The sequence below is a fragment of the Ursus arctos genome, unplaced genomic scaffold (assembly GCF_023065955.2).
Source record: "Ursus arctos isolate Adak ecotype North America unplaced genomic scaffold, UrsArc2.0 scaffold_6, whole genome shotgun sequence".
In the NCBI taxonomy this organism is placed as follows: Eukaryota; Metazoa; Chordata; class Mammalia; order Carnivora; family Ursidae; genus Ursus; species Ursus arctos.
In genome coordinates this window covers 32539736-32556166 of record NW_026623078.1, presented here as the reverse complement: position 1 = coordinate 32556166, position 16431 = coordinate 32539736, and the positions used below count along the sequence as shown (strand labels likewise).

The 16431-nt window shown below is 35.3% G+C and overlaps 1 protein-coding gene across 1 annotated transcript in view; it reads right to left on the bottom strand.

The window, feature by feature from the left end:
• The window catches only part of ZFHX4 (zinc finger homeobox 4), a 175965-nt gene that overhangs the window by 156261 nt on the left and 3273 nt on the right, over positions 1-16431 (bottom strand).

Below are 16431 nucleotides of genomic sequence, written 5' to 3'. Positions count from 1 at the left end.
GCCCTGATTAAGCACCAATCACAATTCTTCCCCACACTTCAGTCCCCTCAATGGGTAACAGAACAGAAATTAACATTTACTGCAACCGGTGCTATCATCCTAGGGGACAATCGCATTCACTCAGTTTTTTTCACTGCAATACGTAATGAACACCATTTCAAATACCAGTTTGATGTTATCAATCCTGGTGAGTTGCTCATCTCTCAACCAACTGCCTCAATCAACGTCTCCCCTGGCTTAACAAATCATATGCAAGCACTAGTGATGAAAATCCTTCAATCATTTAAAAAAAATTTTTTTTTTAATTTTTCAGTTTTTTGCAGGCAGGCATCTCAGACCATAAATTCCCTTTGTTGAGAACAAGATGCACTTTGTAAAGTCATATCAGTTTCTGGCAGCAGGATAAGGTACCAGGAAAAGCTGGGCATTTATTGGTGAAAATGCATTTCCCTTCTGTGTGCGTGGGTGTTTGTGGTGTGTGTGTGTGCGCGCTCACTTGTATGTGTGCCTGCAACCCTGAGCTACTGTAATAGCAGCTTGATTACAGTTTAAGCTTCTCTGAGTCCCTGCAGATCTCTCCATTTGCAGAATGATGGCACTGTACACAACAGTTGAGTGGTCTGAAACTTTAGTATTTATTTTCAGCCTATGACACGGGCACTGTCTTGGTTTTATGAAACAGGTAAGCAACCTTCGTTCAAATCTTAAAATTGAAGGGACTCGTAACTTCAAGGCAACTAGCCCCTTAATTTAAAAGCATCAACACTTTCACATGTGCTGGTGATTTCTGAAATAAGAAAGGCTGACATTGCTCTATTACATCACATATTATATTGTTTAAGAGAGACATGCAGTGCCTCACTCTGGATGCCCCTCACCCTGCTATATGCTATTGCATAGACTTCACAGTGGCAGAGAGCTAAGAAGAAAACAAAATTCTGGGCTCACCAATATTACTATGTGTTTTAGAAATTCCTTTTTAAGAGTTCTTAAAAAAGAAAGACATCATTGAAGGTCACTGGCATATTAAGTATGAAGGATAACTTCTTAATACTCTCTTTACTGTAATCGAATTTAATCTTGTCCACTAAATCAGAGAGGAAGTGATCAGTTTAAAATACATCAAAAGATCTACATAGATGGAAAATGAAATCAAAATTCGTTTTGGTATCTGCAATGGTGAAAATGATGCCCTAATTGCTCACGAATCAAACATCACAAAGCTTAGTGTGTAATTTTAATCATTGATGAGCTCCAGGTTAATTATCCTCATGGCATGCATGCAGCTTTTAAAACCCACTGAAATAATCTGACAACCAAAAGCATGAAAACCTAATAATTTTCTAATTAGTCCACAAATATTAATGTTTACCTTTGCAGTTACCAAATCTGCACAATGTGTATACATACAGAAGGCAGCAAAATGCCTAAAATAGAATCCCCTGCTAGACTGAAATGAGGAAGTCAGGAAGGGACTAGAGTTGGAGTGGAAATAGGATGGTAAATAACACAGAATTAATGATCCTAGATTAAAATGAAAAGTTTCAAAACCCAGGGTGTTTTTCCCCCCTATCATCAGGTAACAGGCTCATATGTGGAAGGAGATTCACCTTAATTACAAAAGTAAGAAAAGTTCCCAAACACTTTACAGCTTTGTAAAAGAGTTTCTAAGCTATTTTTATTACCATTTTAATTCTGTTTTACCTATACCCCTACAACAGTTCTCAGCCCACAGAAACACTTGCTAGAATTATTACACACATGCTGAATGCACCTCAAATGACTTATATATAATCTGTAGTTAATAATTCTGGCCAGATACCGAATGGACTCCACAATGTATCACCTCAATATTTCTTTATATGAAGTAGATCCTATCTTTTTTTATTATCTTAATAGGGCTAGAAGTAACTTTCAAAAATGTAATGTTACTGCTATGAGGAAAAAATTACGAAAACTAAAGAATCCATCACAGGTCAAAGCAGTAGGATACATTTTGTTACAATATTCCCACATAATTTTACAGGAAATTGCCTATCAATTTCTTCTCAATAAGCTACACATTAATCAGAAACTGAATCAAGTACATAATAAGTCTTCTATACGATCAAATTTACATTTCATTCCAAAAGCAACAACAGCAAACCCATCTGGATTGATACAACTAATAATGGATTAACTGACTTTTAAAATTTGTAGCTATTGACTCTGACCATGGCAATGTTTACCAGTATATTTTGATGGAGTCACTTTAGTTTGTACAGTTAAAAAGTTATTTAGATCAGTATACACATATGCCCTGAATATGATGCTAAGTGATTTCATTGTCATCAATGTCAGACAAGATCTTTCTTTTATCAATGTGACCCATTTAGGAAATTTACACTTAAGTTTTATAAGTCCCAGTAAAAAGACCACAAAGACAACCATTTAACTTAAACCACAGAATTAATTTCAAAATGACTGCGTAACAAGTAAACTCACTATAAAAACCACTTCACCATTTAAGCTGTTTTCTTCTTAGTTTTTACCAATTTCTATTCTCTACTGCCAACCATTCTATTTTTTAAAAATCACCAAAGTCCTCAAGAAGTCCCAAAGAGAAAAACTAATATAATTTTAATGCTAAATTCAGAACAATACATACCTGCTGGTCTGCTTAGAATATGTGTACACATTTTTTGGTATTCTCACTAATTCACACAAGATCAGTGACTTTGATCGTGTAAAGCCCTTTTTCGGAACTAATGGACAATATGCAGAAAAAGAACTTTTATTGCTCGTTCTGCTTTGCTTTCGTCCTGCAGTCACTGCTGCCTAAACTCAGCTCTGCTAAATGACCAAACCCACCTACAAGGAGCCTGGCTAATGAAAGGGGGTGCTTTCTGAACAATAGAAGAATTCCTTTGCATTCAGAAAGCAGAGTTCCCATTAGAACCCAAAATCAGAGAGGCCAGTTTTACCTCTTTTTTTTTTTTTTTAATTGAGATTGTCCCAGGCCTCCTCTACGGTCCAGTGAGACAGTGCTTGTGAAATGATTAAAAAGAACGTGATCTGATCAAGAGGACAGAATAATGGGAAAGGAATGCTAGGTTAGCCACTCTGCTAAGTGCTGGGAAAGAAGACCAGTGCGCCCCTTAGCCTATTGTTTTTATTCTCCTCTGCTCTTCAGCCAACCTCCTCGCACTTTGAGTCTTTATTTGCTCCATTTTAATGGGTTAAAAGTTGTCCACTTACAAGAGAATTTGGTAACAAGTTACAAATCCTAAAAAAAATAAAAAAAAAAAAAGAAAGAAAGGAAGAAAGAAAGAAAGAAAAATCCTTGAATTATATCAAGTTTCCAAAAGGTCATCACTGTCTCTGCTGTGGCCTTTTCCCCATTCCAAATCCTCTATCAATATGTCATAGTGAGTTAGGCAAAGACAAAAGAGAGGCGCAGTGTGAAAACGGCACATATATCTAATCCTGACAAAGCAATGAATAGACCTTCACAAGTATAATTATACTTGTTTATTTGTTGCCACGTACAGAGAACTGATGAAAAAAATCCATCAAAGTGGTATTATGCAGACACCAAGAGCTTCTTTTCTTTGGTTGCTAAAGCCACATTGAGGCTTAAATTCCTTATTGTTAAATTCAGAAGAAAGAAAAAAAAAAAGATTTTTGGCTAGACTTTTTTTTTTTTTTTTTTTTTTGCATCAGTTGCTGACAGATCTTTTGTGTACTAGGCTGTATTAGCTCACACAGCTACCTCATTTTTACCCATGGTGGAATCCATAATTACAAACTACTGTACAGAAGCTTTTAAAAGGGTGTGGTGTACTGACCAGGAGAAGAGGGTAGTGAAATTGCCCTTTTCTCATAGTCTCTCTTTTGATATATCAAAACACAGGTAAAGTACCTGTGTGGAAGCACCATTTACGTCAGAATACATCTTTGATCTCGGTCTTTTAAGTTGGTGCTGGTGGTTTTCTTTAGTCATCTTTCTCTACAATTTGCTTATTTTAGTATATGTTTAGTATTTCATAAAAGATGACATAACTTCTTTCCCATTGCCGTATTAAAAACGTTAGCAAGAAGGAAGGCAGGACAAGGATGTCAAAGGATTGAAATTATTAAGTAAAAAGATTTCAAGTCCAACTATTGAGGAGCCATTATGTTCCAATAGACACTAAATCAAATAACTTAACAAAAGCACATTTTTAGAGGTGGGGGGAGCCAAATAAGCTTCTTTTTTTCTTGCAGGATAGAAATATATCAAAGTAAAAGCAATCTGCATAGTTAATGTTTGTGAGCTTTACAATTTAAAACAGAAAAGCTGTAATTTTTCTTTGCTGGCAATCTGGAAACACTCTGGAGTTAATTACAGCTGATTCGGAGTGAACCACACAAACAAAGACCAGTCTATGTCCAGACAATTATACTGCATTAACCAGCTTAGAGCTTCCTGCTGATGTTTCAGGGCTCTTCTGTTACACCCTTCTACCTTCCCAGCACGAGAGAAAATGCTTCTGCAAGAAGGAATTAATGAAGAGAACTGCAAAAGAATGTGTGACGACCTCTCCTGACACGGCAAAAACTTTCCACCCATGTCACGACAAAGGGGAGAAGGTAATTAAGTTTGAATAGAAGGATGTAACCAAATATATTAAGCATTTAAAATAAGCAAATTTTTAAAGAGGGAAAGTTTACAAAAACACAAATGAGTGTGCAAGTCAACTAAGTCATTTTCCCTTATTTTCCTCATTAAAATCTAAATTAGCTATTCAATGCAGATTTGTTTCCTACTCTATAAACAGGACCCTTGTGATTGACCCTTAGTGGTCTTCTCCCTCGCTTCTCTCTTTCTCTTCCTCTCCTTCTCTCCCCACCCTCATTTTCTCTCATTCCCTCTCACATCTCTAACCCTATGTGGACTTTATGTGACAATTACATATCATTAAGCATATGTGTTGGAGAACTAAAGAGAAAAGGTACAGTTTGCCAGTTCTTAATTTGTATGGTTGTGGGCAATAGGAATTTTACTCAGTTTTCTTCACAACTTTAATCAAACTCCAGCGACTTTCCTTAGAGAGAAATCAATAATCTCTCCTTAACCAAATTACACTATTATATGACTCATTTTATTTGTTTGCTTCAGGAAAATTTCATAATCAGTGAGCAAGATGGACTCAATACTTTAGTTATTCTCTGTAAACAAACTTTGGTACTTCTAACCAATCTAGTTGATTTCTAATTTTCTTATTCATTCTAATTGAAAATGAATAGTTTGCATTGGTGTGAGACAAGGACATGAACTGTAATTATGTTCAGTGCCTCTTTCTGATTCTTTCTTTGATACTGTTTTGCTAGTATTCCAGCTGACCTTGGGGCTTTGTAGTGATTGCTTCATTAAAGGGTAAGGATGTCCTAATCAGCTAAAGCATTACTAGAAAGCTGTTGTTTGCCAATACACTGAGAGAATATACTGTTGTTGTTGTTTTTTTCCCTTTCTTTATAGAAGAAAAAAGGTATATCTGAATGCCAGTTACTCAGCCATACTTAAGTATTAATCATCTTCCCTTTGTCTCAAATACGCAAAGCAGGATTAGAGTTAAATGACTGTATGATCCTTTTCATTTTCTTCCCTAAATAAATGTTAATCTACAAATCAATCATGTATTATATTAAAATACATATAAATATACTTTCTGAAAATACTAAAAGGTTGTATAAATTACACTTAATTTTGCGAAGTATCTCAATAATGGACAGAATCATTTTCCCTTCTCAGACTCCTCTCCCTCAATCCCTACTATATTTGAAAGTTCAAGTCAATAACACTTCTAAATACAAAGCTTAAACGTGGACCTCTTTAGTTTTCCTTGGAAAAACATGGACTGTATCAATCATTTTTAGAGATTTTTAATCATATTTGCTATGTTTTTTATGTTTGTATTTCTAGTCTTTAAAATCTAATTGACTAATCTCTCTGGTTTACACACAATCTAAGAGTGTTTAGTTGATAATGATTTTGATTTGTCACCTAGTAACATTTAAAAAACTAATTGGCTTCGTAAAGGTATATATAACCATAGAATATTTGGCTTCAAAAAGATTTATCAGACTAGTGAAAACCATTCTGCACACATATTTATCTCATACACAATGTGAAGGCAATAAATTCTAACATGTACATGTATTTTTCCTTCTTTATCTATTATATAAAATCCATTATTGAACTACCGATAATTAAATACTTAAAAGAGAAAACAGTTGGATAACTACCTGTATTTCATGATTCCCACCAATAGGATCTCATAACCAATGTTGCAGTAGTGTAAAAGGGTGAGTACATTCTTACTTTAAAAAAAAGATAAATGTCATTCTTTGCAGGGTAAACCCACCATAATTATCTTCATAAAGCTAATTACAGGTCAGGTATTCCAGCAAACATTCCTATTCCCTGAGCAATGATTTCAATGATTTCACACGATTTCAAAACAGTTGTAATGAAGAAAGCTATATGAACAAATTTTAAAATCACTACCAAGTACCTCTTATTATACAATACTCTTAGAGTCTACAAAATACATCTCTTTCTATATCCCATGTAAATATTTTAAATCACTTTATATTAAAAACCACATAGGACTAGCATAATAGAGAACATAAGTGGAAAGCCAAGTTTTCTTCTGGATGAAATATTGGCAAATTTATATTTGATCACTAAGATTAGTTGGTTATTTCATTTCTGTTATGAAGAGCCCTTTGTGTGTGTGTGTGTGTGTGTGTGTGTGTGTGTTTGGCCTGAAAGTTAATTTGACTGCTGTCCATAAGTGAAGTGAGCAATTCAGTAATTAACTTTTGTGTTTTAAATATATGAACTTTAATTAGATTTCATTATAAACAAACAAACGTCAACCATAATTATAAGCTCCTTGGTTTACCCACATATTATCCCTTTTCAAACAAACTTGATGTCAGACAAATTAAAATCAAGCAGCCAGCAATTTTGAGTTGAATTTTACATGATCTGCTGGTAACCTGATTACTTTAACTTCAATATCATTACAGGAAAAGTATTTCAGGAAAAATAATGACAAGAATTCCAACAGGAGACAAGCTTAATTGTATTGATTCAAAAGATGCATGTTCATAGGAACCATGCTGAAGGAATAATGTTATCTCAAATCTACAGTTTCTATTAAAATGAAATTGTCCAGCATGAAAGAGGCAATTAAGATTAGTGTCTGCAGAACTAGAGATACTAAACTAACTAAATAATTATCTGGGCCCAATTATCTTATACTTTAAGTAGCAAAATACCAATGTGGAGCAACTACAAGGCATGAGGTTTGCAGGTTTATTTACTGACTGGTGTATCTATTAGGACCAAGAACAAGTGGAGCTGTCAGGACATAATGAAGGTAAATGATTAGTTAGCACCAAGCCTGAACTCTTCTTCAATGCAATAAGAGTTAATTAAAGTTTACCACCAAACATCAACCAAAGCAGGATGTTGATCAGGTTTCAGCATTAAGTGCAAACAGACAATAGTTGGCAGCAATTAGTGCAGCTATCAAATGACATGCAATGATAATTATACATTTAAAACAGCTAAAGAGCTGGGGGAAAAAACTAATCAGCTTCTTTGACGACAAATACTCAAAGGGCAGGAAACAGGTATCAGATTATTTCACTTTAACACTGTAAATCAATAGAATTAAACAAGAAAAGGTTGTATGGGTACATTATCTGAAAGAGAACAGTTCACTGGCTTCAAAATGAAATAAATCTGCTACTATTGGTCTATCAAAGATAAGAACTTCTGTAGCTAAAGAAAATAAGTTACTTTTCAATTAAAGTTTCAGCATGAAGTCTGTGTAAAGAAAGTTTAGCTTCTTAGTCTTGTGTAAATTCAACAATGCAACAAGTATTTCACTATCATTATTGTTATTTAAATTAAGTATTAACTTCCACTCTAAAATACTATCAAAAGTACTTTATGCCTGAATCTTACCTTTGTGTACTCAAATATTATCTCCCCCAAAAGCTTTTGGATATTAGATCTATTTTTTTAATGCAGCCGAATCTAAAACAAAAATACATATTTAGCATATTTTTCAGGTCTTCCTTTGACGCCATTCAAATTTATGGCTTCAATCTTGCTTAAATCAATGGGCCCGCATATAACACATCCCTTACAAAAATTTTAATAAGTCACCTCATTCTTTTCCATAGTTTTCTGGCCATAGTTTCCGTAGTTTCTGCAGCATGCTAGAGCATAACTCTAGAAATGCACCCATCCTCATGACCCCACCTCTCCATCTTTCCAACTAATTCTGTTATGCTAAGGATTTGTACACAGTGCTGGCTAATCCCAGTATTTCCCTGGAGCTAAATCTAAGCCATGGCTGACTCCCAGCACAAAAATGTCTCTCTCCAAAAGCCCTTTCGCCCCCTTCAGCACTCATACACTCATTGGTCCTGACATTTTCACTTCAGCCATGACAAATGAGCTGATGACTCTGATGTGATTGCATGGGAGGATGGCTTTATCTAAAGATATATCATTAACTCTCATCACCATCTCTTAATATGGCTCTTCTGGGTTAATGTGTTGTGAAAATCTGAGGAAATTTTTGTGTAAATATATGCACTTTTAGTAGTAAGAGACCAACTTCATCAAAAGGAGAAAAGGGAAGCCAAAGTGGACAGGATCGGGGAAAAAAAAGACTAGCATTAACTAAATGTTGCTCTGGGGATTTAAGTAACTCTATTCGACCTCTGCCCCAGTGCAAACCAGCCAGATGACTGTCTCTTAAAGGTCCCTTCTCCTCAACATGGGCGGCTGGAGCAGAGCGTAATTTGTGAAGTGGCCCAAATAAAGCTTCTCAGAGAAATATGGCCTCATCAATCAGCAAGCCCATTTTTTGTTTTGTTTTATTTTGTTTTGTTTTGTTTTGATCCCAGTGTAGTACATATTTTATTCTTGAACCCTTAATTTCCTATATTATTAAATCTCTCTAAATTCATTTTAATGGGGAAAGGGATCGTCAAAACCCATTTTACTCCAAGATCATTGCATTCTCCAATTAGAAGGAAGCAGTATTTTCCAACTATTATTAAATGTGGACCTTTTCAAGCTTCCAAGGACAAGGGAAAAGGAAGTCTTTCCATTTAGCATAAATATCACAACCCTTTAGGTTAAGTTAGAACCCAAGTTCCAGTTACATAGTTCTTGTTATGTATACTATGGAGTTTACAGAGTAGATACTTGTTATAACCTCTTCTCTCATTTCATCTGAGAACACACAGCCAATCAGAGTCAACTGTAGCATAACAGACCTCAGGAAAGGAGGTCAGGCTTTGAGGTAAAGTGCTATTCACTCTTGGACCATGCAAGGAGCTCTTTATTCCTGTTCTTATTGGCATCAGTCCCCCTTACTAGAGCAAGAACAAAGCCAAGTGCTCGTGTGAGCTTTATGAATAAATCAGAGGTGAGCCACTGTAAGTGCTGCCCATGATTTCCTTGTTGACAGTGAGCACTTAAACAGGCTTCTATGACCGGTGACTTCTGGCAAACCATAATGATTCCTAATCTGCACCCTGCTTCATTTCAAGAACTAAATGACCCACCCCATTTTTCCTGCAAGTTTTCACCTTTCAAGCAATTCTTGTCTATCTTGAGCAGCTTAACTTTACAATCCCAGAACAGTCAGCTTGTGCTGTGGTCATCACAGAAATTGTACCAACTGAAAAATCATCCTTTGCTTGGAAAAATTCCACAAATAAAAAAATCTCCAGCATTACAGAAATTATTCTCATATTAATATTATAGTATCTTTGGATATGGGCCAACTAAGGTGCAAAATGCTAAATAATTTGCTGAAGGGTACATACACATTAGATCTGATCAACTAGGCTCTGTAGTTACGTGATATTTCCCAGGAATTTCTCTGAGCTTCAGTTTCCTTATGGGTTAAACAAGGTGATTATGCCATATCCCTTCTGACTACAGCAATCTATGGTTCTAATATAAAAACCCATTTAGATTGTGCTGAAGATAGTTTTCCCTATGGAGTTTTCCAAGACAAACCCAGATGTTTTTAAGGTTGTATATTTCTAAAAAGTACCTAGATTTCAAGAAGAGTGGCAGATTTCAGTAGAACAGTAAACTGAAGTTTTCTATTTATATTCTAATTAACTATTATTCATTTTTTTCATTCATTTAATAGATACTTTATTGAGCACTGATGATTTGCCAATAATGTGTGTTACAATACAGTGATTAAACAGATATGGTTGCTGCCCTCATGGAGGCTGAAATTTATTTGAAGAAACACTTAAATAAGCATCATTAAAAATGTTAAGATGCTAACTGTTTTTCTTTTGGTGAAATATATCATTACCCTATCAGTATTCAATAAACTCTTTGCTTTATTCAACGTATTTCAAGTGAATTGTCAAGTCCTGGATCACTCATTAATGACCAGAACATAGGCAAGGCACACACGTTAATTTTTAGGAAAACTTTAACAAAGATTATGAACCACACATATTAAGCAAAAAAATCAAACTCAAAGCTGGGAAGTTACAATCCAAGTACACTTACATTTCCCATAAAAATACAAACAGTAATTTTAAATGTGCATCTTACATGTATCACAATGGGAAATTATTACAAATTAAAAAAAGAAAATCCATAAAAGAAATAGATTTTTGTTTCTAGATAGTCCAAAAATTGTATTATAAATTTATTAACCTTTGTCATGCATTTTATCTTTGAACCTGGGTATTCCTCCAATGAATAATGCATTATTATAAAAAGATAAAGGATTGTGATCTCCTCCAAGAGATAAGCTAAGGTGTCTCATAAGTTGGCTATAAAATCCCTCAAGAAAACTGAAAGGTTGTACAGTATTACTGGATTATTAATAACTGGATCTCTTCTCTAAGTTGGTATAAATCTTGATCAACAGGGAGCCACGTAATAGCCATACTCCTTTGGTTGTGTATCAAAGTATTGTAATACTAAAAATCTGGAAAGGTATTTCTGTGGTATCTAACCCAGTTTTGGGAAATCCTGTAATTCTAAGGCTCTCAAACAGGCCGGGTCAACAAGACTTAAATAAGCGTTGTGGTATCTTCTATGATTGCATATAATGGACAGCCTGGAATCTTGAGTTCATGTAGATAGACCAAGGTCTGAATTATTTAAAAACTATTCCTGTTCTAATTTGCTTCTTAGAAAAAGACCCAGAAATGCATTAAACATCTAAAAGCCCTTGAAACCAAACAACTCATGATGATGGAGTGGCAGATGATGAGGTAGAGGGCTATCCACGTAGATGCCATCTAGGTATCTGTCGATAAGAATATCCCTTTTATGCAAACCCGTTTCCTAATTTCTGTTTCTGTTGTAAAAGAGACGGGCATCCTTACTCCAAAGAGCTATGTAGACTTGCTTTATCAAATGCTCTTTAGTTGAGCATTACATTGAAACCAGCTATTGAAAATAAAGAAAAAGGGAACACAGGGTATCAGGCCCTGTCACATTTACTTATTTTAACGTTCACAACACTTCAGTGTTATGTAATCTCTACAACAACGTTAAGATACGAATGAGGAAACTGAAGCTTACAAAGATTACATCATTTAAATAAGGTCATCCATAATAAGAATTTAACTCAGGTTGTCTAATAGCTCTGACACAATTTCTACTGGTCACTGAGTTGTCAAAATGGAGGAGATTTTCAAAAATCTAAAGTCTAAGTTAAAATAAACTCATTTAAAAAGGAATCTAAGCACTTAAAAATGCAGTCAAGATTCACATACTTGAATTAGAAACATCATACGGAATCTTCCTATTTTGGATATAAGAACTTCTCAGAGACTTTGGGAGGTAGTAAATTTCTGTTCCTGTCTTTGAATGCAAAATAATAATAATGATGATAATAATAATAAATAAAAAGGAATCCAAAGTAAACAGAATCAAAAGAATGTCCGTTTTTTACTGTGTTGTTCCTTCTGTGCACTATGCTACCTTTACAGCATCACAGCGTTGTCTTCACTTGCTTTCCCTATTAGAATAGAAATCTTACTTCATAACATCACGTTCATGATTATTAAGAATACATTTTAACTCACTGAGATCATCGGTACTTTTATGCGTCATAAACTCTTCTTGAGTTCATTCATTGCACCTAGTCTGACCTCCTAATTAACCCAAATACATGTATACAGTCACAGTGATAAGATGCCATTCAGATTGTACTTGTTTCCTTTTTGTAGCAGAGAACTCATCTCTCAGAAGAAACAGAATCACTGTTGGATTACCAACATTTTTCTTTTCTTCTCTATTTCAACACCACCATACTCAGTTACATAACAAACCCTTTTCCAAGCAGCCAATATAGCTGTGTGACCATTGGTCCTAGAGTTGGGATATCTGAGTTTTGTCCTGACATTTTCCCTAGTTGCTCGGTAACTCAATGGTTACTTCTCCTGAATTCAGTATCTCATATTTTACAATAAGCCCGCTGAACTGAATTAACTCTAGGATATTCTCAGACTTTAGCATGTTGATAGTTTCTCTTACAAACCTACCTGCTCTTTTCTGTTGTGATCATGTTGGCCAGTTCTTAGAAAATGAAAGGAATTTAGTCTACAGAGGGACAATTTCACAGGCTACCCCTATGAATACATCTAAAGAGGAAAGAGGGGTCGGTGTGTGTATATGTGTCTTTATACACACTCCTAGTTTGTATATACTCAACTCATTCTCAATTAAGGAGTGAGCTCTGAAAATTTAAGTATTACTTGCACTATTCCTAACTGTATGGAAAAAAGTACTAAGAACTGTATTTTAGAGAATCCACATTAATAAAACCTTTCAGGTTTAATTAAGGTACTTGGGGTAATGATTGGGCTTCTTCAATTTACTCTTCCAAGCAGATGAATTTTAAGATTTTCCATAAACTTCCCTATTACAAAGTTTTGTTTGTTTTGTTTTGTTTTTAACAGTACAACCAGGTGGTACACACCAGCTCATATGTTTTCGTATTTTAACTATTGTTAAAGCTATGGATTTCCTTTCTTCTTTACAGTGAAGGAAAAGAATTTTATGGACAGTTATAAAATGCATATTTTAACCCAAAAGTCAATTTTCCCTGGTTAAAATGATTTAGATCTGAGTAAATACTTGCAGAACGCTTTCTGTTTTTATAGCTAGAACACAATGGAATCTATAAACTTTGTCTTCAGAGGTATGTGCTATAGTGGGTACCATTCAGAAATTATCAACTGTGCACTGTCGTATCCCCAGGACACGCAAACATAAGAAATGACCAATCATCTAAATCCATGATGCTAGTGTGTGAACTCCTGACCTGAATGACTAAAACACCTACTCAGGACTTGTCTTGGACCATCAGGGCATTATGACATATTAACCAAGTCAAGCCGCCCAAATTCTTAAATGTTCTTTGTTTATTTTTTCAATCTCTAGAATGTTAAAGTGGCTAATTATATCAGAGATAGGTTGCTTGCCAAATAGGACTTAAGTGTTAAAGCAATTTTTAAGTTGTGTGCATACATTCGAAAATGGCTGAAAATGGCAAATATTTTATTTCACTCACAAACCTTTGAGAGTAGGGGAGTGGACAGCAGCCATCCCTGGACTAAGGATTGTATGTCAAACGTGAAACCATATCAAACTTTCAAGGCAACTTGTGAACCTCTGAAACTAGGGAATTAACAGAACATCAAATCCGGTAAGATCACAGGGGCACAATCCTTATGCAAGAAAATAATGCCATTGAGCCCTCATTAAAAGACCATTTCGTCCTTAGCCATCAAAGACTGCGAGTGCACTAAGATCTTGGTTATATCATCAGGGATAACTAAAACAAGTGCCAAGAGAAATTGTGCACTTTTAGTTCTCACATGTGTCCATCTGTTCACATATAAACATATATTCTGCTTTCTGTCTGATTCCTAAAATCTTGATATCAGAATACCCTGGGCTTTTGCCCATTTCCTAAGAATGCAGACATCACATAAGCTACTATTAACCCATGTGTGATCCACTTCCATGGTGGCTGGAAAGCTGCCAGTTACAACACATGGTGCTTGGTTAACAATGTCTTAAAATATAAATGAATTTATTTTTTAAATTAACACATTTTTCTTATGGAAATACCTTAATAAGCCCTTCTGCATGTAAAATCGCCTCCATGTGGATTTTTTTTGTTCTTTTAAGACTTTTTGCAAGCATATCATAAAGTTAACCATAAAAGTTTCTGAAACAATCCAGAATTTCTTGACAAATTTTTTAAAGGACTCCAGTAAAGAATTTTGGTGACTTTATATAACAAAGATCAAACACTTTTCCTTTACAATATTCTGTACTCAAGGGGCAACCCTTATACTTTAATTTACGTGAAAACACTTCTGATTTCCCAAGTTTCCATGTAACATTCTTAACAGTACCTCAGCAACTGAACTGCGAAAGTGATGAGGCAAACAGAAGTTCTACACTCTAGGAACAAAACAAGTTAGGTTAATATCTGGTGGAATCTTTGAATCCTGCTCTGGGGCAGCCTTCAATGGCTCATCTGTTCTGACCCCAAACCGGAAAGAGATTGTTTAAAATGTATACATATAAATAATTATCCACACTGCGTTTGATTTACATGTGTACAAAAGAATCCATTCCCACCTTTGGAAGTGTCTTAACACTTATGGTATTTTAACTGCCCTAATTATGGTTGAAGAAACATCATTAAGAGCCCTGACCATGTTGTCAACTGATAACCAGTTACAGCTCTAACTAGTGACAAGAGAAAACCTTATTGCCAATGTCTGCAAAAATGAACATACAATACTCAGACACTTTTTAAAAGACTTATCGTGAAATGAAATGCACAACATACCTACAAAGCAACATGAAGATGAATTAAATCCTAGGAAAATAACTCTGTGTCCTCTTTTACTAACCCCTCCCAAACAGAAAAGCTGATGGGCCACTTAGCACACTTAACAATGCCAAAAGTCAGGATACACAACTCTTTCCCAAATGAAGTGTTCTACCAACTGAGACAACTATTTATAGTCTATGGGGGAGGGGGTGGGGGAACACCATATATTCCATCGTTAACTAAATTAAATATCCACACCATACTCTTGGCCTCCTCTGAAATAACCGGTTTTGACAGCAAAGTGCTGGGAATTCTCGATACCCAATAGTCAATATTTGGCTAGCCTAGCATGTTTCTGAAAACTCTTCTGCATACAAGCCTCTGTTTATCATCCTCTAGCTGCACTATTGTCATACATATTACTTCCCAGTGATGATGAAAACTCAGGGCATCTTATAAGTTGCTGAAATCTGAGCCCCTGCTTGTTTTCTCAAGTCTTGGACAAACATAACTTTAGAGAGAGCAGAGCATAGGCATAAAGAAAGAGGGGCCTGCATTTTCATCTTCCTTTCATCTTAGTCATTCAGTCAGCCATTCAGAACCCTATTCAACAGAGCTTTTCATTATGCAAAAAAATGCTAATCCTTTTCCGATGCTTTCACACTTGTATAAACCCCCATTCCTTCAACTGAAAAGCAATTATATCAGTTTACCTTTCTGTCAAAAACAGGATTAATATTCCAATAACAGAATCTCCTTTCTTTTCCTATCTTTTTGCTTTAGGAAACTAGAGATTATTAGTAGAGGCATTCTTAGAACAAGAATACATTATTTTAAATATGATGGTGTTAACCAATGAATGGAAAAAGGAGAATGATCATAAGAAGAAAAAGTCCCCCAGTAAACTGCAGAAACTCTTTTCTGTGATAGAACTGACCTTCCCTTTGCAGATGCCCAAAGAGACTGAGACTCACTCTGGTCTATTAATCAGAAACAAATTATGAAAGAATGTAGTTGGACTGGTTGACACTATCCTGTCTTGGGAGACTCAGTAACAGCCTAGTAACAATGTCCTCTTCATGGGTAATGAACAGCCATGACAAATGGGGCAGAGAAACTATTTATTTGCATATGCAAATTCTCACACAAGGGAAACATGTACAAACAAGTGTCATTGTAAGGTGGATTAGGCAAACAACGCTTTCTTTTTAGGACATTCTGCAGCCCAGAACATTAGTCAGCACAATTAAACCAGTCTCCATGGAGACTAATGAAATTTCACCATGGTATGAGTTAAATTAGATAGCTAGTTATGTGTTTCCACAATCCAACTTGAAATCCATTATTGTTTCAGAACAATACAGCAATTGTGCCTAGCTGATCTTTGCCAGCTCAACGAGCTCCTAAGTTGACAATTTGCATATGTTAATATAATTAAGCACTAATTACATGAAACTTGTACATATTCACATGCACTTTCCCTGGGCGCTTTTCAGTTTGAACCTTGGCCAAGTCTTTAACCCTTAGA